This window comes from Pelodiscus sinensis, chromosome 4 (genome assembly GCF_052426305.1).
Source record: "Pelodiscus sinensis isolate ZL-2025 chromosome 4, ASM5242630v1, whole genome shotgun sequence".
Lineage (NCBI taxonomy): Eukaryota > Metazoa > Chordata > Testudines > Trionychidae > Pelodiscus > Pelodiscus sinensis.
Window position 1 is genome coordinate 64,146,776 of NC_143055.1, and position 24,488 is coordinate 64,171,263.

The window sequence follows — 24,488 nt, forward strand, 5'->3', positions numbered from 1 at the left end:
CATCTACACTGCACTCTTATTTCAAAATAAGCTATTCCAGAAGAAATACTCTGAAATAGCTTATATCTAAATATCTCTTCTACACTATAGGGAAATTTAGTTCAAATCTGGCTTTCCTAATGTGGATATGCTACTTTGACTTAGAGCTCCAGGAGGCACTGGAGAGTAATTAGTTTGAATGTCCCTGGGGAGAAGCTATTTTGAAATAGCAGCAGTAGAGTGTCCACATTCCTGCTATTCCAAAATAGCTAGTTCAGAATAGGCATTATTCCTCATGGAATGAGGTTTTACAGAAGTTGGAATAAGCCGTCTATTATTTTGAAATGATTTCAAAATAACGGCATTGCTGTGTAGATGCTTGCATTTTTATTTAAAAATAATATGCGTTATTTTGAAATAACTGTGCTGTATAGATGCACTCTAACTGTGTTGGGAACCTGGTTTCCAGTGCTGTGGCCTACCTTACACTGGCACTTTACTGAGCTGTAACTTGCTGCAGTCTGGGGGCAAGGGATGTTTTAACACACCTGCACCAAAAAGTTACAGTACAGTAAAGTGGCAGTGTAGACTTAGCCTACGTTTTTTAAAATATCATGGTTTTGAAATCATAAGTTAACAAAGCTTGATGAACAAAATAAAACAAAAGTTTTCACTAGCACGTATTAGAGAAAAACTTAAAAAACAACAAATAATCTAGTAGCACTTTGAAGACTAACAAAACATGTAGATGGTATCATGAGATTTAATGGACAAAACCCACTTCTTCAGATGACTGGGGTATAATGAGTCCAGATCCAAGAATAAAAAAGGAAAGGAGAGGAAGGGAGGGGGAGGAAAAAGAGAGGGGAGGATGAAGAAGAGAGACAGTGAGTGGATAAAACTTAAAAAACAATAAACAGTCTAGTAGCACTTGAAAGACTAACAAAACGTAGATGGTGAGTAGATAGTTCAAGTAGTTAGAAGAGTCTGATAAGAACCATTAGCACCTCCATTGTTTGTTTGTTTGGTTAAATTTTTAAAAGATGGGAAGATAATGTGCAAGCCATTCAATATCCCAGTTTAGACGATTAGCATAAGAATTAAACTGGTGAATGAAGTTAAGTTCCAATCCTTCTCTGTGTATTTGGCTTGTGGATTTGGTCTGAAACAAATGGACAACTTGAGGATCCATTTATGAGTGTCCAGGAAGATTAAAGTGTTCTCCAACAGGTTTTTGTGTGTTGCCTTTTCTGGTATCTGATTTGTGTCCATTAATTCTTTCCCATAGAGATTGTCCAGTTTGGCCAATATACATTGCAGTGGGGCATTGTATTAGAGAATAGGACTATAAGTACAAAGTTTTCAGGAGACCCCTCTTCCAAGTGGAGCCAGCAGCACCCGGGGTTGAGTTCAATAGGTAAGGATACTTTTTCATTGATCTAACACAGAACTAGTGTGAACTCCTATCTCATAACCTGAGAAATGTACACACCACCCATGCATCTGATGAAGTGGGTATTTGCCCACAAAAGCTTATGCTCCAATAAATGCCTCTGAGAGGCTCTACTTCCCCACTTGCTAGCACAGCCTCTGAGGGTAGAAAAGAGGGGGAAGGGGAAAAAACTTGACATTAAACACCACAAACAGGATTAATAAATATAAGCCATGAGTAAAAGTCCCATCCCAAGTAGGTTGGGCAATGTCTTTTCCCCCTCAGTTTCTCAAGTCCAGCAATATAAATGTCCCCTTCACATGTCCAACCCTTCTCTGCACTCCACTCACAGTTGTTGCCCTTGGTCAGTGCAGACCCAGAGTCCAGAGGTGCATCTGTAGAGTTTGCTTCTCACTCTGGGTGGGAGAAGGTAAAGAGGCATCTTACTCACTCCACTGGCCTCTTACCATGTGCCTGCTTGTTGCTCTCTGCTGCCACCCTGCTGGCCACTCATCACATTACTTGTCATCAGCTGCTCTGCCAACTGCTTGCTCACAGCTCTCTCTGTCCACTTGCTCACACCAACCACTCCTGCTGGCTCCCACCTACTCACACTGGCCACTCTTGGCAGCCACCTGCTCTTTTTTCTCATTAGCTGCCCTCATTGGGCTGCCTCTTAGTGATTTTAGCTCTGTGAAGGTTGGGCAGAAACTCACTAATTTCAGTGCTCAGAAGGTTCGGTGGGTAGCTGAGTTAGTCTAGATGTTTCATCAGTCTTTAAGTGTTTCCTGACTCTTTTTGTTAGCTAATTAATGGTTCTTATCTGCCCCCTTCGACTATTTAGTCTTTAGGTGCTTATAGACTCGGCTTTCCCTTGATATATTTTTTACCCACTGCTTTTTCTTGTTCCCCTCTCCCAATTTTCCCTTCTTCCAACCCATCTCCCATTTCCCCTATTTATTTTAGTCCTAGACATCCAACACTCCGGTCATCTGAAGAAGTGGGCTGTGCCCAGGAAAGCTCATGATACCACCTATATGTTTTGTTAGTCTACAAAGTGCTACCAGAATACTTGTTTTTTCAGTGCTCAGTTATTTCAGCTCCTGGTCATCAGCACAGTCTGACCACAGGTGATTTCAGCTCTAATGGAGCAATTTAAAAATAAAAAGAGGCTCCTAATGAAGCCTAGTCACCTATATTGGAAGAGCAGAGAAAAAGCAGGTTGAACCAGTCTTACAACCAGACACCTGAGGGCTTGCAGCCTGCTGATTGGGAACCTGCTGTCTCCTTCTTGCTCTCACAAGCCTGAAGTTTCAGTAACTGTCCCTCTGAGATTCTTTAAACTGCGAGTGACCCCCTCCTTTTGGGATACAGGCAGTCCCCGACTTACGCGGATCCGACTTATGTCGGATCCGCAGTTACGAACAGGGCTGCCCCAGAGTACACGGACTGTGGGACCTCGTGGTCCTACCGCCCGTGTATTCTAGGGATTTCTCTGCGTCTCCCTGCTTTGCAAAGCCGCGGGGGGAGCTCACGCCTGGGCTGCTCTGCTGCCGGCTTCCCCGTGGCTTTGCAAAGCCGTGGGGGAAGCCGGCAGCGGGACAGCCCAGACGCCCCGCGGCTGTCCCGCTGCCGGCGTCCTCAGAGGCTTTGCTCCCCGTCTCCCTGGTCTGCTGGTCTCCAGCAGACCAGGGAGACTGGGAGCAAAGCCGCGGAGGACCCAGGCGGCGGGACCGCGGTGCGTCTCGGTCCGCCGCCCGTGTCTTCCTGGTCTGCTGGGGTGAGGGGGGGGGCGCAGCTAGTACGCCCTCCCCAGCAGACTAGGCTTTTCTCCGGATGCCTGTGGCAGAGCAGCTGGGGTGCTGCCGGTTGGTCCCGCAGCGCCATTCTGGGCGCTACTGGTCCAACCGAGCAGCACCCCAGCTGCTCTAGTTCTGATTCAGCTGCTGCTGGTCAGTTTCAGCAGCGGCTGAATCAGGACGCCTGGGGCAGAGCAGCTGGGGTGCTGCTGGGTTGGTCCAGTAGTGCCGTGGAGCGGTACTACTGGAGCAACCCAGCAGCACCCCAGCTGCTCTGCCCCAGGCGTCCTGATTCAGCCGCTGCTGAAACTGACCAGCGCTGACTACAGGAAGCCCAAGGCAGAGTTGCTCTGCCCCGGGCTTCCTGGAATCAGCTGCTGATCAGTTTCAGCAGCAGCTGACTTGGGGACGCTTGGGGTTTTTAAGTTGATTCTGTATGTAAGTCAGAACTGGCAGTCAGTTTCAGCAGTGGCTGAATCTGGACGCCAGTTCCGACTTACATACAGATTCAACTTAAGAACAAACCTACAGTCCCTATCTTGTACGTAACCCGGGGACTGCCTGTACTTTAAGTACAATCTTTCTTTCCTGTATTTCCACAAAGATTACAAACACCGCATTTAATACTAACACAAATTGTGATCCAACACCATTGTAAGTTGATTACAATGAGGAAGACATTATTCCATGGGTTGAATATCTAAGCAAAATAGGAACAACCATTTTCACATTAACACTCCCAATCTCTTACCTTTTTCCCAGCTTGCTGCTAGGGGAAGCATTCATTCAGACCCTACTTACACTATAGACAAGGGAACAATGCAAGGGAAATAGTAACACATTTCCAGAAGTTTTTTCCCACTCTCTCAATCCAATTTGGGTTAGAATGTTATATATTATATGATCTTCAGGGTGTCTGCAAGAAACTGAGCAACAGCTGATTAGGAAATGGCATCTGTGGCTTGAGGAAAAACTTGGCAAGAAAAACTAACAAACAAACAAAAACCTACTAACTGGCTATAAAATTGTAGTCTTCTGTGAAGCGAGGGTGTAGTTTAATTTCTAAGTTTTATTTTTTGGCTTTAAGTGAAAAATTAGCTGAGGAGGGTTTCTTACAGTGAGAAGCACAAAAACAGATTTCTGAATGCTCTTTAAAAAGATGTCCAAGAGAGAGGCAAGTTTCACTTGATGTCCATATAGTGAGTAGATGCTTCAATGATCCAGCTCCATGACAGAAATAATTTAAAAGATTCAAATTGACTTGATTATGGCACCAGTCCATTGCAGATGAATTACTGAGAGAGAAAAGAACAAAGCAAATGATGAATTTACAGATGGCAATGTGAAATAAAAGAAAAACTAAGCTGGTAAAATTTAAAAAACAACGTGTAGAATCTTGCGTTGGTCATCTTCCTTTCCAAGAGCAAACTAATGGTTCTTATCAGCCTCTTGTAGCTATTTAGTCTTTAAGGTGCTATTAGACTATTTATTGTTTTTTAAGTTTTTCCTGTTACAGACTAACCCTGCTATCCCTCTGAAGCTTATCTACTCACTGTCTCTTTTTTTCTTCCTCCCCTCCATGTTTTCCCTGCTCTTCCCCACCCCCTCCTTTCCTTATTTATTCTTGGATCTGGACTTCTAACACTCCTGTCATCTGAAGAAGTGGGGTATACCCACAAAAGCTCATGATATCAACTACATGTTTTGTTAGTCTTTCAGGTGCTACTAGACTATTTGTTGTGTTTTAAGTTTTTCCTGTTACAGACTAACTCGGCTACCCCTCTGAAGCTTTTAAGCTGGTAAAGCAACCAGTGAGTTTAACCAGTGAGTCTAAGAAGAGACATTATCTTTTCAACCTGCTACATCATCTACAGAACCAAATGACAGGCTTAGGATAATCTTCTCAGGGAATTATAGATAGAGTTCTTTTGAAAATATAAACTTAGGAAGAACTACTAGATTCAACTGCATACAGATGTGGTTGCCATATCTTAAAAAAGATGCATTGGCGTTGGAAAAGGTTCACAAATGAACAACAAAAATGATTAGGGGTTTGGAATGGGTCCCATATGAAGAGAGATTAAAAAGACTGGGACTTTTCATTTTAGAAAAGAAGAGACTAAGGGGGGATATGATAAAGATCTATAAAATCATGACAGGTGTGGAGAAAGTGAATAAGGAAAAGTTACCCCTCAAGTAACCTCATCCAGTCCAAGTAGCATCACTTAGAATGAATAATATGGGTGCAATGTGGGTGGTGTCAAGTATGGGTGTCAATGTGGGTGACCAACATCCATAGAAATCTGGACAGACAATAAAGCAGAATCTTTTAAAAATCAGGCAAATGGATGCTGCAAGATATATTAATCAAGTATGTGGAGTACTGGCAGAGCCCATGTTAAGATTCTTCTCTGCCTTCTCTACAGGACCTAAATGTATATTGTATTATTCATTTTAATCCCTTTCTGATAACCAGTAATTACATTTATAAATAGGAGTGAGACTCTGCTTAAATTCCCCCAGCAATGAAATATAGTTTTTTGGGAATGATGCCAAAATTTTGGAACATATTCCCACCACAAGGACTATTCCCAAGCTATGACTCTCAATAGTACTAACTAGAACAGAGAGAATTACTATATCAATGAATACGGACAATGTGAACAGGATGACAAAAATGGAAAACAAAAATGCACTTTGTAGATACGTGAAATAATCTCATATGAGATGCTTAACAGCAATTTCTTAACAGCTGTTGCTTTGAGGCACTTAATGAGACAGATAGCATTGCATGAGCATTTTATGTCAATATTTATGTAAATACCTAATAGATGACAGTTCTGATGTGACTGCACTCTTCTCAGTTAGGCCCCATAATGCACCTGTGACTATTCAGTTGTTTGTGACTGGCACCAGCTGGGGTGAATAGTGACAGAAAGTAAACATAATATATTGCAGATATGAAAAAAATACTGTTTTCATCACTAATTAACACAGCAGTGCCCCAGCTCCTAGGTCCCTGGCAATGAGACAATTAACCAAACAAGCAAGGATAGGAGACCATTTTGTTTACTAACAGGTATTGCATACCTATATATGAACACTAATTAAAGTGAATGATCAGTTACAGCAAGGGGAAAAAGAACAGAGTCCAGTAAATTGTTGACAAACAATGTACATAGGATAGGGGAATACACAACAGCTCTTTAACCACTCGCACCAGAAAATGAATAAGATGAGATAATATCAGGTGACTGAACCTTATACAAATAGGACAGATTCAATCAACATTGTGAATCTGAGAAGAGATGTAAAATCTACTCAATAGTCAGCAAACATAACTTATCTACATAGCCAGAATATTTAAATCCCAGTCTTCATTTGCAAGTTTGAATGCCTACATTAGCCACCCTAGTTCGAACGAGGGGGCTAGTGTAGACATACCCTAGGAGAAGAGCTGCCAGAGGGGCAAAAAAGGCCTTGGAGATGAGAGAGGCTACTTCTGTGCTGGAGGATTGGAAGGTTTGCCAGAACATATGGACCCCAAGAATCATGATGAGCTGGTGGAACTACCATGTGCTGTCCTTCCAACCCTGAGTACAACATAGGAACGCAGTTACCCAGGTAATGGGAGAATAGAAAGGAGCCCAGGAAAGCTGAATAGAGTTTGGCCAGGGGACGAAGTATAAAATGGTTTTTGTTGTGGGTGGATCCCCACTGACCCAGTGACAGACTAATAGGGCCCCACTAATAGGGCCTTGACCTGGGACGCAGTGGACCGGGAGAGTCTGAGCTCCCCTATCCCAGCCACACCTCCTCTGGAGGGTGGCCTCCTGCCCCATTAGGCCAGAAGGTTGGTTTTGGCCTGACGACCACCAGAGTTAGGGCACTAGGTGAATAGGACTATTGCTCTCAAATGACTGGATCATTGGCTGCTGCACCTTCATTTAGATCCCCAGGTAGATGGACTAATTGTTATCTTTACTGATTGCCAGCCAGGACTATTAACTGTTAGCTGCCCTTCCCTGGGTGCCCTGAATGTTTACCATCCCAGACCACCAACTGGTGACTACACTGCCCTGAGGGTCTGGGGCTTATAAGGTCCCTGCTATCTGGCTGTTTAGGAAACAGATAGCAGACATATAGCTAATTCCTTCCTAATTGAGATGGTCCCAGTGGTATTATCACAGGGATTGCGATCTCTAGCCCAGACTGACAGGGAGAACTGGAGATGATGATGGCCCTATTCTCCCTGGCTGCGTCTAGATTGGCATGATTTTGCGCAAAATCTTGCTGCCTGTCTACACTGGCCGCAACTATTTGCACAAGAACACTGACTTTGTAATGTACAAAATCAGTGGTTCTTGTGCAAATACTCTGACCCTCCCGCTCAGGGATAAGCCCTCTTGTGCAAGTATTCTTGCGCAAGAGGGCCAGTGTAGACAGCAATGTTAATTTCTTGCGCAAGAAAGCCTGATGGCTAAAATGGCCATCGGAGCTTTCTTGCACAAGAGAACGTCTACACTGGCACAGATGCTTTTGCGCAAAAGCAAATCTTTTGCGCAAAGGCACATGCCAGTATAGACGCTCTCTTGCAGAAATACTTTTAACGGAAAAACTTTTCTGTTAAAAGCATTTGTGCAACATGCCAGTCTAGACGCAGCCTCTCAGTTTGTAAGTCCACACAAACATTCATAAACAATGTGTTTCCTCATGCAAAGAGAGATATGAAATCCCCTAGACCTGCTTTGTTCCTGCTCACTTTATATTTCCAATATTTTGCCTGAACAAAAAGAACAGTGAGCTGTTCAAGCATTCCTACTCCATATTAGTGATCCTAATATTCATATGTCTTTCATCACTGTTATAACCAGCACTCACATTCTTTAATGTATTCATTCTGATGATGCCCATGTGAAACAGAGTAGTAGTATAATTCCAGTATTACATCTTCAGAGAGTACAAGTGACTTGCCTAAGTATACACACAACTTGCAGTTTGTGAGGAGAAGGGATTTGAAACTTTGGCCTTGTAAATCCTAAACTAGTGCCCTAACTACTGAACTATCCAACAAGTAGTTTTAATACCATAAAACTTAACTTAGGTGACCAATCACACAATTGGGAAAGCAAATTCAGCATTTTAAATCCTTGATTAAATGAGCTCAAAAGTTCATGAACAATCTATAAATGTAAACACATTCACACAAAGAAACTTTCAAACAAAGTTGAATAATGAAATACAATGGTAAAAATCAGGACCAGCCAACTGGCAATTTGTGAACTAGTTAAGAGATCAAATTCAAGGCATAAATATTTTGAAATCAATAATTTAATCTGCTTTAGTTATTAGCTATTTGAATATAATTGTATTGTATGAATAAACTATAGCTTTATCTTGTAAAATTTAGATTCATCAATTCCTTCTTATCAAATCAATAAGAAAGGCAAGAGCAGCAATATAGTTTCTAATCAGTTACAATTTTTTTATTCAGCAGCCTTATGTTCTAAGCATCCCTTTACAACTATACATTTATTCTTTGGGGATAAGTACGTATTCACCCAAAACAACGAGTAGTCCTGTGGCATGTGTCCTTTTCTCTTGACACTTAGGCTGAAGTATCTTTTGTTTGAACTGTTTCTGTGACATTAACATAATACAGAAGTGTTAAACTAGTAATTTCAGTTTTGATTATAAAAGTTCAAGCTGTATTCTAAATTATAAACTTTTATTTTTTTTCAGCAGTCATTGCCTTTGATTTTCTGTATTTTACTTTCATCCTAAAAAATTAATATATATCCATCTCTACCATTACCTACTTATGTACAGAATAAAATCTGTGCAAGTCTCCAACATTTATGAAGAAGAAATTCAAAGAGTCCACTTCAGAAAATATTAACATGTATTTAATTCATGCTCATCTAGATTTCAGGCTCATATGTAGTTCAGTACACTTCACATTTCTCCAGTATAATTTGATTCCATAGCATTTTCCAAGAAGAAAGGAGCTTAGAAGCTTATTGGGATTGCTTGGCTCTAACTTTTCATTCTTTGCAGTATGTCATGTAAAGACAGGCAAATGAGAAATATTATAGATTTTGATCTTTGGTCAACTAACGGAAGCCATGAATCTGAAAATAATTTGGCAGCCAGTGACATAAATGGCAAAACAAATTGGACTGAGTCCCACCATGATTCCTGTGCATTGACACACAGGCATCAAACCTCTACTCTAATAGGACAGGTTGGGATCCTCTTGCAAGACAGAATTTCTCACTCGTATAAACTTTATGAACTTTATATTATCACCTCACTGTCTGTACCCTTACGTCAGTGGAGAAGTTGTGTGTGTCTAAAACTAACTGTGCTAGGGGGATTCTCGGCTACATTTATATCCCCTAAATAAGATACCTCCCAACAATTATTGCTGCCTGTAGGCTTTTCTCATTGCTGCTGAGGACTGAAGCATCCCTGGCAACCAGAGAAATTACAAGATGGTATACACTACAGGCATCTTTGCCTTGTGTAGCCTCATAGACGCCAGCTCTGTACAGCTCAGTCAGGTTTCAGGATTGTGGCCCATTATTCTAGATGTATATTGTAGTTAAAAATAACATTAGTAGAAGTTAATGTGAAGTAAATAAGGGCAATTAAATATGGTAAATATTATTTGGAAAAAAATGGCAAAATACATCTGTATTTATGAATATTTGTGAAATATTCAGCCAACAATTAGGAGCAAGGACAAATGATTTAAAAAAAATCAAAGAATGTATTTTAAAACAGAGTCATCAGTATACCCTCTGGGAGGCACACCCCATAGTTCAGTAAATGCTGAATAATTCAATAAATATATCCCTGGCAGAAGCTACAGTCAGGGTTATACTCATAACATCCTCAGAAGTTCTAAGGAAATCACTCTAGACCCATCTGTTCCCACTGAAATCAATGCCAAAAGTCTAACTTCAGATGGAACAGGAGCAGGTGCTAAATGAGCTAATCATGTGAGTAGCCGAAGCACTGTTAAATTCAAGTTGGCTAACATTGGCATGCTGAAAATAGGGCTGCAAGTGAAGTAGTATATTTCAAGCAGTAAAGTTTATAAATGAAGAGATTGTGAAGAGGATTCTGACAGATTCTATTGGACATGTACAATTAAAAATAGTTTAATTTATTTTCAAACTTAGTTTGCAAAAATATCGAAGGTTATTTGTCAAGGGACCACTTTGACAATGACTATAAAATAGACATGTAATCTGTAATGTGAATTGCAAAAGGAACACTACCCAAGGCTACTCAGGGTACTCCTACCCAAAGCTACTACTACAGACTTAGGGTTTTCCCACTACACCTGAACCTCTTTAATACAGCAAGTTTGGGAAGTAGGCTATGCCAGGTTTATTGAACTTTCTCAACCATGGGTGTTCACCATAATGAAGGGCAATCACAGTCTATTATTAATGCTTTTGTATGTATAAACCATAGAGTGTGGTACCTGTATAAGGGTATGTCTACACTACCACCCTAGTTCGAACTAGGGTGGTTAATGTAGGCAACCGAAGTTGCAAATGAAGCCCGGGATTTGAACTTCGGTTGCCTACATTAACCACCCTAGTTCGAACTAGGGTGGTAGTGTAGACATACTGTGATGGGTAGGCGGACCCCCCGCCCGACCCCGCACTGAGACAGGCCCTGAGGAGGGGGCAGAGACCGGGAAGGGAGATTGGGCGACAGGAATTGCGCCACGGAGCGCGGGGCGGTAGCGCCGAGCACCAGCACGGCCGATAATGGACGGCCCAAGCTGGCGCTAGGGGATGATGTCAGCAAAGGCGCCGGCCAAGACAGAAAGCAGGGCGGGGGCCGGGGACGCAGTGGTGACGTCAGGCCAAGGTGCCAAGGAGCGGGGAATTCAAAAAGGCCCCTGCCTCGGCCAGGAGGAGGAGGAGAAGAGTGTCTGACCCCGGGGGGAATCCCAGGACCGGCGGAACGACCTCGACCCCGAGGAGTCCGGGCGGCCAGGAGGCATCCGAAGTGGACGGAGGGCAAGCTTGTCCCCACGCTGGGGGAATCCGTAAAACATTGACCGGGAAGAAGGGACCCAGGGCGGGGCTGCGAAACCCCGCGAGTGGAGGGTTTGGGGGAAACTTGACCCCCTCCACTGACAGGGGACGCACGTCCCCTTTCTGAGGGCCCTGGGTCAGGGCTTGGAGTGAGGGAGGGCCCGAGCCCCCTTCCCGGTCCCCCTGGGGATACACATAGGCTCAATCTGCCCCGGCGGCGCAAGTGCTGCCATAAGGCCAGAGGCCCAGATGGGGCGCGGAGCTCCCACTTAGGACGGTGTACCACCCGGACTCAGGGTGGGCTTTAAGAAAACAGTTACACATACCCTAACATATCATAAGATAAATCCTTAATGCACCTTATTTAAACTGTTATTGGGAGTCTAGGAGGGAGGTGGGGCACAGGAGCAGGGCAGGAGCTGGGTTGTGGGGTCCGGGAGAGTATGTAAGGGGAATGACTCCACACTTACAGGGACACATGTGGCTCCATGCTCCCCACCATTCCCTCACTGCTCCCATCAGCACTCCCAACTGGTGAACAGCAGCCAATGGGATCCATGATGAAAAATCCTCCAGATAAGTATTTTGCTGCACTCCCATTTCCTGAATTGAGTGAAGGTGGGTGGCAGTTCAGAGAGCTGCTTTCTCCTCCCCCCTGCTAGGCAGAGCCCCTGGGCCAGATCCAGCCTGCATCTGGTCTGGATCCAGCCTGCGACCCATGTGGGGATCCAAACCATGGGTGTTCCCAGATCATAGAAACCCAGATTAAGAAGGTTCAAGTGTATATTATTCTAGTGTTTGTTTAATATCCTTTCCAATTTGGTGAAAGCTCTTATTGATTAAAATGCATAGCCAATTACTTAACTAATACTGTAGCTCAATATGAAAAATATTTAAGAGACCAAATGATCTAGCTTTGCCAAGCTTATTAACTAAAATAAAAACAGTTCAATAAAGAAAATACCATAACCTACCTTTTAGAAAGCTTGTTTCTCAGAGCATGTGGGTCACCTTACCCAGAAGCAGTTCTTTAACGATAGATCCACCAAACTATCTATCCTGGTTGTTTACAAGTTATAAATCTCTGTATATATGTTACCTATAATCCAATGCAAGTTCCACAACTTATTGTTCTACACTGTTCTTTATTTGTGTTTTAGACACTGCATTCCAAACCAATTGGGTGTAAAGACGCAGCCTAACTTGAGCAAGGACACATCATTCACAACTTTTTCTTGACAGACTTACTGGTTTCTAATTGCAAAGGTATGTCTGTAATGCAAAGCATTGTGGGATATATATCTTGACTTAAATGAACCAAAGTGAAAAACATTGTGAGAAAGATATGATTTGGTTAGCATAGTTGTCTGTGTGGTTTTGGCAATGACTACTGGTGATGATTGACTAACAGGAATAAACTTCACTAAAAATCTTGATTCATGTTTTGTTGAAATACACAAAAAACACTTTGTGGAATATGCTTTTGCCCCTCCTCTCTAGCAGTACAATGTAGAGATCATTGTAACAAAATGTGGTAGAAAAAGGGGCTAGCAGATTCTAGGACTGTCTAGCAGATTTTAAGACTGATTCTAGCATCACCATGGAGTGTACTCAGGAAAAGAAGGGAGTAGACATGGTTGTTACAAGAGTAATACAATAGTAATTTGTAATATATTATACTAAACATACACATATTATCTAACATTCTAAATATATTGTGTATACAGACCACCCTTTAAAAAATATTCAACATGCTAATCTTAGTTATTAATTGAATTTAACAAAGGGCATTGAATTAAAGATAGGAGAATTACACACGCAACACAAAATCTGCTCAGCAAAAGATCATAAATCAGAATTGAAGCTAGTATTTCCAGGATAAATAAATGTACAGTTGCACACGATCAAAGTCTTCTGTGAATTATGCCAAGCTTTAATGAGATGTGTTAGATTGCTCCACAGCTAGGGATCACAAGAGGGCAGCAATCTCTTACCACATCTTCCCCTCCCTCAACATAACTCTGGCAGAAAGTGTGGTATACAGCCGCTTCTTTCACATCTATGATAGGTAAGGGCTTTTCCACCATTGTACTCTTCTGTCATGACTACTGGTAATGATGGACTAAATTGGAATAAACATCACTAAAAATTCCCCTTCATGCTTTGTTAAATACACATAAACACTTTGTTCTACGTGCCTTTGCCCCTCCTCTCTAGCCAAACAATGCAGAGAACAGCAAAATGTGGTAGAAAGGGGGATAACAGATTCTAGCACTTTCTGTACAGTAGCACCATAGAGTGCACTCAGGAATGGAAGGGAGTAGGCACGGTTGTTAAAAGAGCTCTCTCTTTCTCACACATTAACAAATAGCTAAAAAGCCTGTTCTTTCAATCAGGTATAATTCATAGAATCATATGTAAAATAACTGCAAATGGCTGAGAACTTAAAAACTGGATTGTAGCTGATCATGAATCCCAATGAAGATTGAGCTTCGTGTACACTAAACAAAAAAAGAACTCCCCACAATGCCTGTAGCTATTTCCATTGCTTCACATTGACTCACCAGATATTCTAGACTGGCTATGTTGATTTGTATGTGGGTGGTTGTGTTGTGCTGGGAGAGTTGTTTGGATTTGCATGGGTAGCAAATAAAATATGTGTTGCTGTCAAAGGTTGTGTGTGATTGGGATTATTGCATGTGTTGATTATGTTGTATTTGTTTGTGTCTGGGGGTATTGTGTTGGGAAATTTGTGTTTATTTGTATAGGTGGGAGTTAAGTTTGAAGATGTGGCAGTAGGACCAAGTAATCCACCATCTGTGCAGTCTCCCTCCTACAACTTGGAAATCATTGCATGCAAATTATATGTATAATAGAGTAAGGGAGCAGACTTTGTGAAATACTTTGGAATTTACACTGGTATATTGGCATGGCATAGATACTTGCCTTAGTGTACCTTACACTGCACAGGAGTGCTTTGTAAAGTCAAAATGGCTGACAACATAAAACTTTAATAGTAACAGATCGTGAAGCTTAATAATATTTTAATCTGGTGTAGCCCATAGTCTTGCCTTTACTGTATTTATTGGCTTGCCTTCATTATATTGTTGTTTGCATTATATTCAACTGTAACGCAAGAAACCTATAGACTACGTCTACACTGGCCCCTTTTTCGAAAGGGGCATGCTAATTTTAAAATTCAGAATAGGGAAATCCACGGGGGATTTAAATATCCCCCGTGGGATTTAAATAAAGATGTCCGCCGCTTTTTTCCGGCTTGGGGAAAAGCCGGAAAAAAGCATCTAGACTGGCCCGATCCTCCGGAATAAAGCCCTATTCCGGAGGATCTCTTATTCCTACTTCAAAGTAGGGCTTTATTCTGGAGGATCTGGCCAGTCTAGACGCTTTTTTCCAGCTTTATCCCAAGCCGGAAAAAAGCGGCGGACATCTTTATTTAAATCCCGCGGGGGATATTTAAATCCCCCGCGAATTTCCCTATTCCGAAGTTTAAAATTAGCATGCCCCTTTTGAAAAAGGGGCCAGTGTAGACGTAGCCATAGTGTTCTGCATCTTATAAGCCATTAGCTGAAGTATAAGCTAGTATAAGTATGCTTATGCAGTTATATATCAACGGTTACTGGTAGACTTAGGAACTAAGAAGCGCTTGCTCAATGGTAGGAAGTAGAATGTTCTCGTAACTGCTACCATGAGGACCATAAAGCAAGGGGTGACAGGAATGATCATGAGGTGATATGCTAGATATCTATATGCTAACCTATACATATCTATACTAACGTATAAAAGAAAACCTCAACATTAGTAGGATGAGGAAATGCAAATAAGGAAAAAGGGGAAAACCCTTACTGAATATATTAGACATAATAGTGTCAGTGATGGAGCTGAGAAGAGATTATTAAACGCAAAATATTGGTATAAGGTAAGTGCTCTTACCCCACACATTGCCAACTAGAAAGTGCTATTTCCATATATTTTAAACAGGCATAAGTGGTAGTTTATTCTTTGAACATTAATGAAATTTGCCTATGAGTTTAAACAGGATTTTAGGGAAGGATACAAAAAAAAAAATCATAAGCAGTGATATTAGGAAATTGGGAAGCTTCATATTTATGTAAAAAGGTTCATATTTAAGATAAAAATATCATTTTGTAGATCATAGGCCACTCTCTTCTATTAAAGGAATAAAAATAATTAATATTACAACATTAACAAGTCAGAGATCCCTGAGGACAAACAAAAAGCACCGAGGCTGGTACCATGCTTGCACAAAGTGTAACTGCTTTCAACTTGCATATACTGCATTTTGCATTGGTTTATACTGTGCAAATCCATCAGAAACCTTTAATATAATCAATATAAAATACTTTCTTCATGGTAAAGGAGTTTTCTTAAATTAATTAAAAATGGCATAGCCTGAGGGCCACTAATGGGGGGAGGAGACCTAAGGGGGCTTCTCCAGGGCTAGGTGATTTAAAAGATCCCAGGGCTCCTGACCACTGCCACCACAGTATCTGAAGTGGCCAGAACCCTGGGCCCTTTAACCACTGTCAGGGCCTCTGGCAACATGTGCTCTGAGGCCCTAGTGGCACTGAAGGTTTGGCTGGAGGCGACTAGCCCCAAAACCAGCCACTTCTACCCGAGGCCCTGCCCCTTCTGGGAGGCCTGGAACTGGCTCCCCGCAGGGCCTGGCGAGTCTCTCATCAGTATTCTCTGTATAGCCTTATCTTAAATAGGGATGCAGGTGTCATTTTAGGCATTCATTAATATCTTTAAATTTTCTTTATTAGCAATTATCATTATGATAAGAGTTTTATGAAATATATATATATATTATTTAGTATGCTAACTATTTTAACTATGGAACAGCCCCGACATGACCAACATAAATGATATAAAATCAGAAGTACATAATCTATAGCTGCCAGAAGTGATTTTAGATTTTCAAATTAGCCACGTGACAGTTGGGTCCTGTGGATTTCTTAGCAGGAAGTTGCTTACTTTGCCTGAGCATCAGTTTCCAGAACAAATATGCAGCATATCTGAGGCAAAAATGTTTTTTAGAAACTGTAATTTTCTGTTGAATCCTTAATTCAATCTCTTTATTTTTGAGGGAAACAGAAAGAATTTGATTTTCATAATTAGCCAAGCCAAGAATCTCATATTAAAATAGAAAAATACTACAACACACTCAAACACTGTTCACTCTGGCCACTGAGATATGAAAAACCACATACATCTCGCACATTCATGTATATTTTTTCACTAACACCTTTCCAAGACACTGAAACAGAAGAGAGAAGGCATCCCTTAAAAAGTAATAATGTAGGTAGCAAAATGTTTGTCCTCCAGTGATTGATCAAATTTCCGCCTATTTAGAAATTCCCAAGTTTTTTGGACCAATTACATTATTTTAAAATAGTCAATAGTCAGATTACACTGTTAAGTACATTAAAAAAATAGATCTGGTCCATTGGTTCTAACTTGCATAGTTGCACACTCAACATAAATAAATAAGCAAGCAACATCAAAATCAGAAAATACATTTACATCTATTTGCACATTCATGTCTTATTTAAAGCAAACTAACTTTTTTCTGGTTTGTTTTGATTTTTTTTATTAAAAAGACAAGGAAGTGCTTTTTATTACTATATATATATATATATATATATATATATATATATCTATATATATATAATGACTATTGATGGGAGTAGACACTTATTATAGGGATATAGTTGCAAGACCAGTTTCAATAACTACATATCAGTCCCATTGTTCCATCTAATGTACTTCAGTTCCAGGACAGTGGACCATTCAAAAACAATCCAGGATGGGAAAGGGAGACCAGGGAATAAAAGGGAACTGAGTTATGGAGTCACTGGCTACGTCTAGACTGGCATGATTTTCTGGAAATGCTTTTAATGGAAAAGTTTTCCGTTAAAAGCATTTTCGAACAGAGCATCTAGATTGGCACGGACACTTTTCCGCAAAAGCACTTTTTGCGGAAAAGCGGCTGTGGCCAATCTAGACGCGCTTTTACGCAAAAAAGCTCTGGTCGCCATTTTTGCGGTCGGGGCTTTTTTGCCCAAAACAAATCTCAGCTGTCTACACTGGCCCTTTTGTGCAAAAGTTTTGCGCAAAAGAGACTTTTGCCCGAACGGGAGCAGCATAGAATTTCCACAAAAAGCACTGATTTCTTACAGTAGGAAGTCAGTGCTTTTGCGGAAATTCAAGCGGCCAGTGTAGACAGCTGGATGTCTCATAAAGCGGCTGATTTTCCAGAAAAACTGGCCAGTCTAGACACAGCCCCTATGTATGAGACAGAGGGAAAGGAAGTACCTCCAGTAATAACCTTCCTTCCCCTTCTCCCTTCCTTCCCACCTCTGTCCCACTCTTCTGGCCATAGGACTGAGAAACCTACTTCTATAGTGATCACAAGGGAGCCCACCATATGACTAAGAATATCTTATACAGTATGGTTATTCTGCTACTGTGACTACTGTAAGAGTACCTGTTCATTAGCATTTAAATCAGCTCATAAATATTTCACTTTAAATTCCAGTTTAAATAAGCCTTACATCTGGTCACTATAATGCTGTGGTTTAACATCTGTTGTAAGCCTTAATTTTAGCCTGATATAGTGCTATTGTACAGTCATACAGTTTCATAAGGGCACTTACATAATAAAACAGAGATTTAATGGAGCACTTTATCGTTTTGCAATTTTTAGTTTCAGCTGACCGTGGCAAGTGAAGGTAAAGGTTGCATTATATAGAACCTCTTCCTCTGGCAGGAATACTTTTTTACCTAGAAAAGGGATACATTTTAAGAAACTGAAGTATATATTTGAGAAGTGTCCTGTTAACAGATTTAAGAACTTAAGAACATAAGAACATTTATTCTGTGAAACTGACATGCATTGTAATTCACCTTAAAATGTCTCCTCTTTCTTTCTATTCCCATTTTTTCTTCTCCTCTCATTTAATTTCATGTTTTTAATTATAAAAATAGAGATAATGGAAAATATTGAAGAAAATATTTTCAAAGCACAATGGGTTTTAAGGAAAAGCAGAAATCATCAGCATGTGAGTTATAAGTCAGCAGTCAGATGCAGAAATGGAATATATAGCTACAGAACATTCTACCTTCTATTAGTCCAAATTTACCAATTTTTTTATATAATAAATAATTTTAGTTTTCATTATTACCTTCCTGAAATACTGATTTTGAAAGTAGCTTCCATAGGTGATGACAATGCTTTGCTATATATGGAAACTTTCTTATAAATACAGCATCCTTCTTCTCCACCAATGTGTGCATGTGACTGGCTCCCAGAAAACACCAGTACAGGAAAAATATAGTGGTACTTAATGGATAGCAGTTTTGTTACAATATGTAATCTTATAAATGACAATCACAGTTGCAAGATGGCAGCAAGTATTATATTATCCTTCTATCTCTATCCATAATAGCACATTAAAGAATCTCCAATTTAATAATTCTGTCCTAGGCAGCTCCAACCTATTCATCAAAATGAAATGTGCAGTACAGTACATTACACTGATGCAAATTTAATAATACTACCACTGAACACTTAATTAACAATTTACATGCAAGGATCCCTGGTCACTTTATAAACATTAATTCATTAAACTCCACAACAGCCTTGCAAATAGTAGGTAAATTGAAGCACAGAGAAGTTTAAGTGACTTGCCCATAGTCACAGACCAAGTAAGTAGCAGGGATGGGGATAGAACTCTGACCATCTTGACTTTTAATCTTCTTGGTCTAACCATTAGAGTAAAAGATACAAAGGGGCTGTTTATGCATGCCCTGGTTTGCTTCCATAGACTTCATATGAAAATGTAAAACTCAGATTCCATGGAAGGGATTCATATTGTGTCCGGATTTTCAAAAGTTGACCTTTTGTATAGGCAAGAATGTCAAGGTGCTCAGAACCCAGGCATACCCATCATGAAACTTATTTTGTCAGCTGTGACATCTTTTCAGAACTGGTCACTAGCCAATGTGCTGCATTTCTCTGAAAACCTGAGCACATCTTTTGATGCCACAGTGAGAACTGAGCTTTATGGAAACATCAAGTCACTCTTGTGGCTGCTGAGCTCTGTTAAACATTGTGGCCTCTGAGTGCAATGTGACTAAAAGGGGTGTGTGGCTATGGCTAGACTATGACTTTTGCCACAAGAGGCAATGCAAATAAGCATGGATTAGCATTTTTCCATGCTTCATTTGAATACTCTCTTTTGTTCTGTTTTTGCGTGAGGGGTTTTTGCGCAAAAACAAGCAGTGTGGCTGTGGCCATTTTGTACAAAGCCTCCTTCTTCTGCATAATGTCTTGGAAAGGCATAAGGATCTCGCAGAAAAAGAGTTTTTTTGCACAAAACGGCCATGGCCACACTGCGTATTTTTGCATAAAAACCTCTAGTGCAAAAATGGAATGAAAGAGTATGCAAATGAAGCATGGGAAAATGCTAATCCATGCTTATTTGTATTGCCTCTTGTGGCAAACGTCATAGTGTTGCCGTAGTCTGTGTGTGTGTCTGAGAGAAAATAAGTGGTGTTTCACACAAACACACTGCTATTGGTGACGTTGCCTTTGGTAAAAGATGAGGGTTTTTTGTTTCTCATATAAATACATATGCTGAAGTTTCCCATTTACTCTTTTGATATGATGCTTTTTTCCACTAAAGCCACTTTAGTCATGGTATGTTGACTCTAACTGAATATCTGGAATTTTGTGGTTTTACTACCACTTGCATTGTGGTATTGAAAGTTACAATCTGTTGGAAGTGTCTCAGAAAATCTGTGAACATTTTGGCCCTTATTTAAAAGCCAAAACATCCAGCTAGGCTACGTCTTCACTGCATGTTTTTTGTGCAAGAACACTTGTTCTTGCGCAAAAACTTGCTTGGTGTCTACATTGCACGCATGTTCTTGCGCAAATAAATTTACAGTACAGCATCGGAAAACAGGGCTTCTTCTGGAAGAGTTATTCCTCTCCCCATGAGAAGTAAGCTCTCTTGCACAAGAGCTCTTCCACAAGTTGGCAGTATAGACAGGCAACAGGATTTTTTTGCGCAAGAAACCCCTATGGCTAAAAAGGCCATCAGAACTTTCTTGCGCAAGAGAGCATTCATACCGCCATGGACGCTCTTGCGCAAAAGCACACCTCTTGCACAAAAACACATGGCAGCATGAACGCGCTCTTGTGGAAGACCTTTTGCACAAGAACTCTTGCGCAAGAAGCCTGCAGTGTAGACATAGCCTTACAGTGTGATACCAACCTGGCAAAATGTAACCTTAATCAAACAAATCCAAAGAACTGAAACTCTAGTTACAATGTGCTTGCGACTGGATTCTATAACAACAACCATTACCAAAATACAGATAAATAATGGGCCAGGATTGAATAAAGTATGAAATGGAGAAATTGTTTTTATCTTGCTGTGTCAGCTAGACTCCTTATAATCAATTCAGTTACCATCCTCCATCTTTTGGGTAGAGCCATTGAGAAATGAATGCTAAAGTAAAGCCTGTCTTGTTAGATATCAGGTACACAATATGTACCTTATGCTTGAAGCAATTAAAATGACATGTGAAACTAAAAGAGACATGCAGAAACTGTAGCTATGGGAGCCTTGACAGAACACACCTCATTGTGGCTGTCTGCAGAACTGTCATACAGTGAGTGACAGAAGATGCCAGCTTGGTCCAAATTCAAGGAGCAAAAAATGAACCCATATTTCAGCTGAATACAGACTTAGAGAACTGGAAGAATGCTTTTCATGAGCAAAGCAATAAAAAAAAATTACATTTTCATTTACCAAGACACCAAAAATCACTAGTGAGACATCTGTTAAAACAGTTAAGAGCAAAGAAAGTAGCTGGCCTGCCTCATCTTTTGAGGATGCTGTAAAAAAACAATGCCAGTAAGAGTTTCACTCATATCCTTTTTTAATAAGCATAAAGAAAATTGATATGAGCTTCCAGTCAATTCCAGTAAATTTATGATACAGAAATTAAGGAATGTCTCCAAAAGATCCTCATGAAGCCAAAAGAAAAAAATATTCCAGTTTATTTCTTGAAAGGTTGGCTAATAAATACTCCTTGTATGAAACTCTAGTGACAAACAGAACAGTTTACTGTTTCAGAAAAGCATAAATTCCAGAATTTGAGGTTCAAGACCTTGCAGATGGCATCTGTTATACCTCAGCTGCCAAATGCTTAATACAAGTCCCAAAGTTCAAGTGAGAGTTGTGTACAAATAATGTAGAACTGATTCCTTCTGAGGGGCAGAGTACAGTAGCAATATTTCTTTTCATTAAATCAGAAATAAAGTATGTACCAGCGCACATAATTCCAAATAAAAGGAAAGGATCAGGGAATGAAAAAAAAGACAATATACACCTATAATAAGAAAGGCATTTTATGAACGCAATTCAGAAAGAAAAGCTTTTCTGACTGACAGTAGCAAAGATTTTTATTTTATACAGATAATATTATTTATGGTAAACCAAAATCAGCAAAAGATCTGCTGATCAATCTTTGCTTTCTATCTGAAGATATACAAGGAATTATTTGTTCATATTTTTGTGAAGTCTTAAAAAAACATACACGGCATGAAATTCTGGCCCCACTGAAGTCAATAGCAAAACTTTCATTAAGTTCTGTGGTGCCAAATTTCACTCACAGCATTTTCCATTAGGCTGTAGACATTTGCCATCAATAATCAAACATCTTAAAATGTTCCTGTACTTAGCATAAGAAATTACTGCAGTATCTAAGGTAATAGAGATCTCTGCTTTCAAATGCTGACATTTAAAAATGACCACTATATCTGTCTTGTTACAAAATTGTTCAAAATTGATTTATTCTTCTAGATTGTTATATCAACAATTACTGGGCCAAATTCCTGGCTATGTTACATCTGTACATTTTCATTGAAATCAGTGAGGCTAAATTTGACTAGTAATATTTCAATCAGTTTGAAGACATTATTTAAGCAGGTTTCAGATCTTTAAAATGTTTTGCTTAATTACTGCCATTATCTGCATCTCAATATAAAACTTCCTTGGTCATTTATGTATCTGTGTGAAAAACTTCTTCAGTTATAAATATGTATTATGTCACCTTGTAAAGGCTAATTACATCAACAATATATAACTAATTATCCTGAAAGTTTGCTGTTTGTGATATTCTCAGAAGGTGACATCTGGAAATGCAGAAATTACAGTGAGCTCCAGCAAAGAGTTTTAACTAGTGATAGAGGTAACAAAATGCAAGCTATGCCTGTGAGAAACATATATTCTAGGTTACACAAAATTTCTCAGAAATCCAAATGCATCCAACATAACTGCTCTCTCATTTTCTCCCTGAGGAACAATTTGTAAATCCTTAGGATTATACCATTCCTGATCCACTTGCTCAACTCATGTCAACAACAGTATCATGCAGAATGTGCTTATTTTGGCCTATTCCAGGAAAGCCACATGGTTACTATACAGAAAAGTTTAGCCTATGCTTAAGCACTTTTCTGAATTAGTGAAATAAAATTGGAATCTGAAATATGGTGTCCTAGTCCTCACTACTACATGTATTATTCTTGCTGAAACAAATTTTTAAAAAGCATAGAAAAAGCCAAAAAACACTTGCAAAATCTCTTTTCACTTCAGGTTATTCATAATCAATTGAACTAAAGATAATTTTAACAATAAAGTAACAGAATTTGTAAATGTTGGAACAACAGTTATTTCATATAATGCATTGTGATTGAATTGAATAGCTGCTCTTGGCCAAATGGAAACTCATTAATTCAACTGGGTTGACAACTCAGAAAATAATATTTCAAGGGCATATATAAAATTGCCATTAAGGAAATGGGATAAAAAATTATGCCATGAAACAACAACTAAACAAACAGATTAATGTTAATATACTTCAGTAACAATGTTTTGCTACATTACAGTTGTAGGTTATTTCCCATGCTACTGAAAATAACAAATTAGTATGTACTAATTAGTGAGGTTGAAGAGTTTATAATTTTTTTTACTGCTAACTTACAAGGGAAAATACCTGTTCAAAACAATACTATTTGTTACACCATTGCTAATATAGGTTTTAACTGCAGCCATTGTACTAGATCTATATGACTGAAACCTAAATTTAAAGTGACCATATTTATAGCTCTCTACATTATATAGAATGAAAATTGACTTCTATTATGGCTTGAAAATGGAAGGGGGGAAAGATCTGAAGATGTGGAGGAAACACAGGAAGTAGAACCTAAAATCATTGGTGGGAGATACAGATGTTCTGTCCTTGACACTAATGAAACCATCATTACAGAAAAAGATGGTATCCTGTAAAGAGGTGAATTGCTATTGCTGTTACTTTATTGAAAGTGTTTTGAAATGGAAACAACATACTTGAATGTCCTGACCACATTAGGTCATATGTGAAAATCAAACCTGTATTTGGCAAAAAGAAGTAGTCTACTACAATCAAAGATGCTTTGCAGAAGTGCCACTTGTCTGGTCACAGAAAATTAGAGTGTGGCAAGAGATGGTGAGGAAAAATATTCACAACTGCTTAAAAAGCCACACAAACATTATTTTTGTTATGATGCTAAGATTAGAAATTTGCACAGTCTTAAGCACAGAATAGCTCATCTGAAACAAATTGAGTTTCTCCAGATTTACCACCAAGTGTATATGAAGATAGCATTTTGGTCAAATTATTTTAATGGAAAGATACATGTTCTTTCAACTGTATTTATGAGGATAAACAATGGTTACTCTCAACTAAAAAGCATACAGTATCACATTATTTCCTGTTGTGGAAGATTCTGCTTGTTTTTAAAAAGAAATATTCGTAATCTTATTAATTAACCAGATAGATTCCCTGTAATCTCCTTAAACTGGCTAAAATTTCTAAAAACAAAAGTATTATTCAGATTATTCAGATACTGGATAGGTAAGTCACAGAAGTAAGTGTCACTGCAAACAGCTGATGTATATTTAAATTATACTTTTCTGGCACAATCTGTATTAATATCTAAAGTGTAAAATACCACCAAAGGTTGAAGTTTCTACATACATAAATGAAACTATTAGTTTTGTAAAGAGAAATATCATTGAACTCGATTCACCATTATTTTTTAGTTATTTACACCTGTACAAA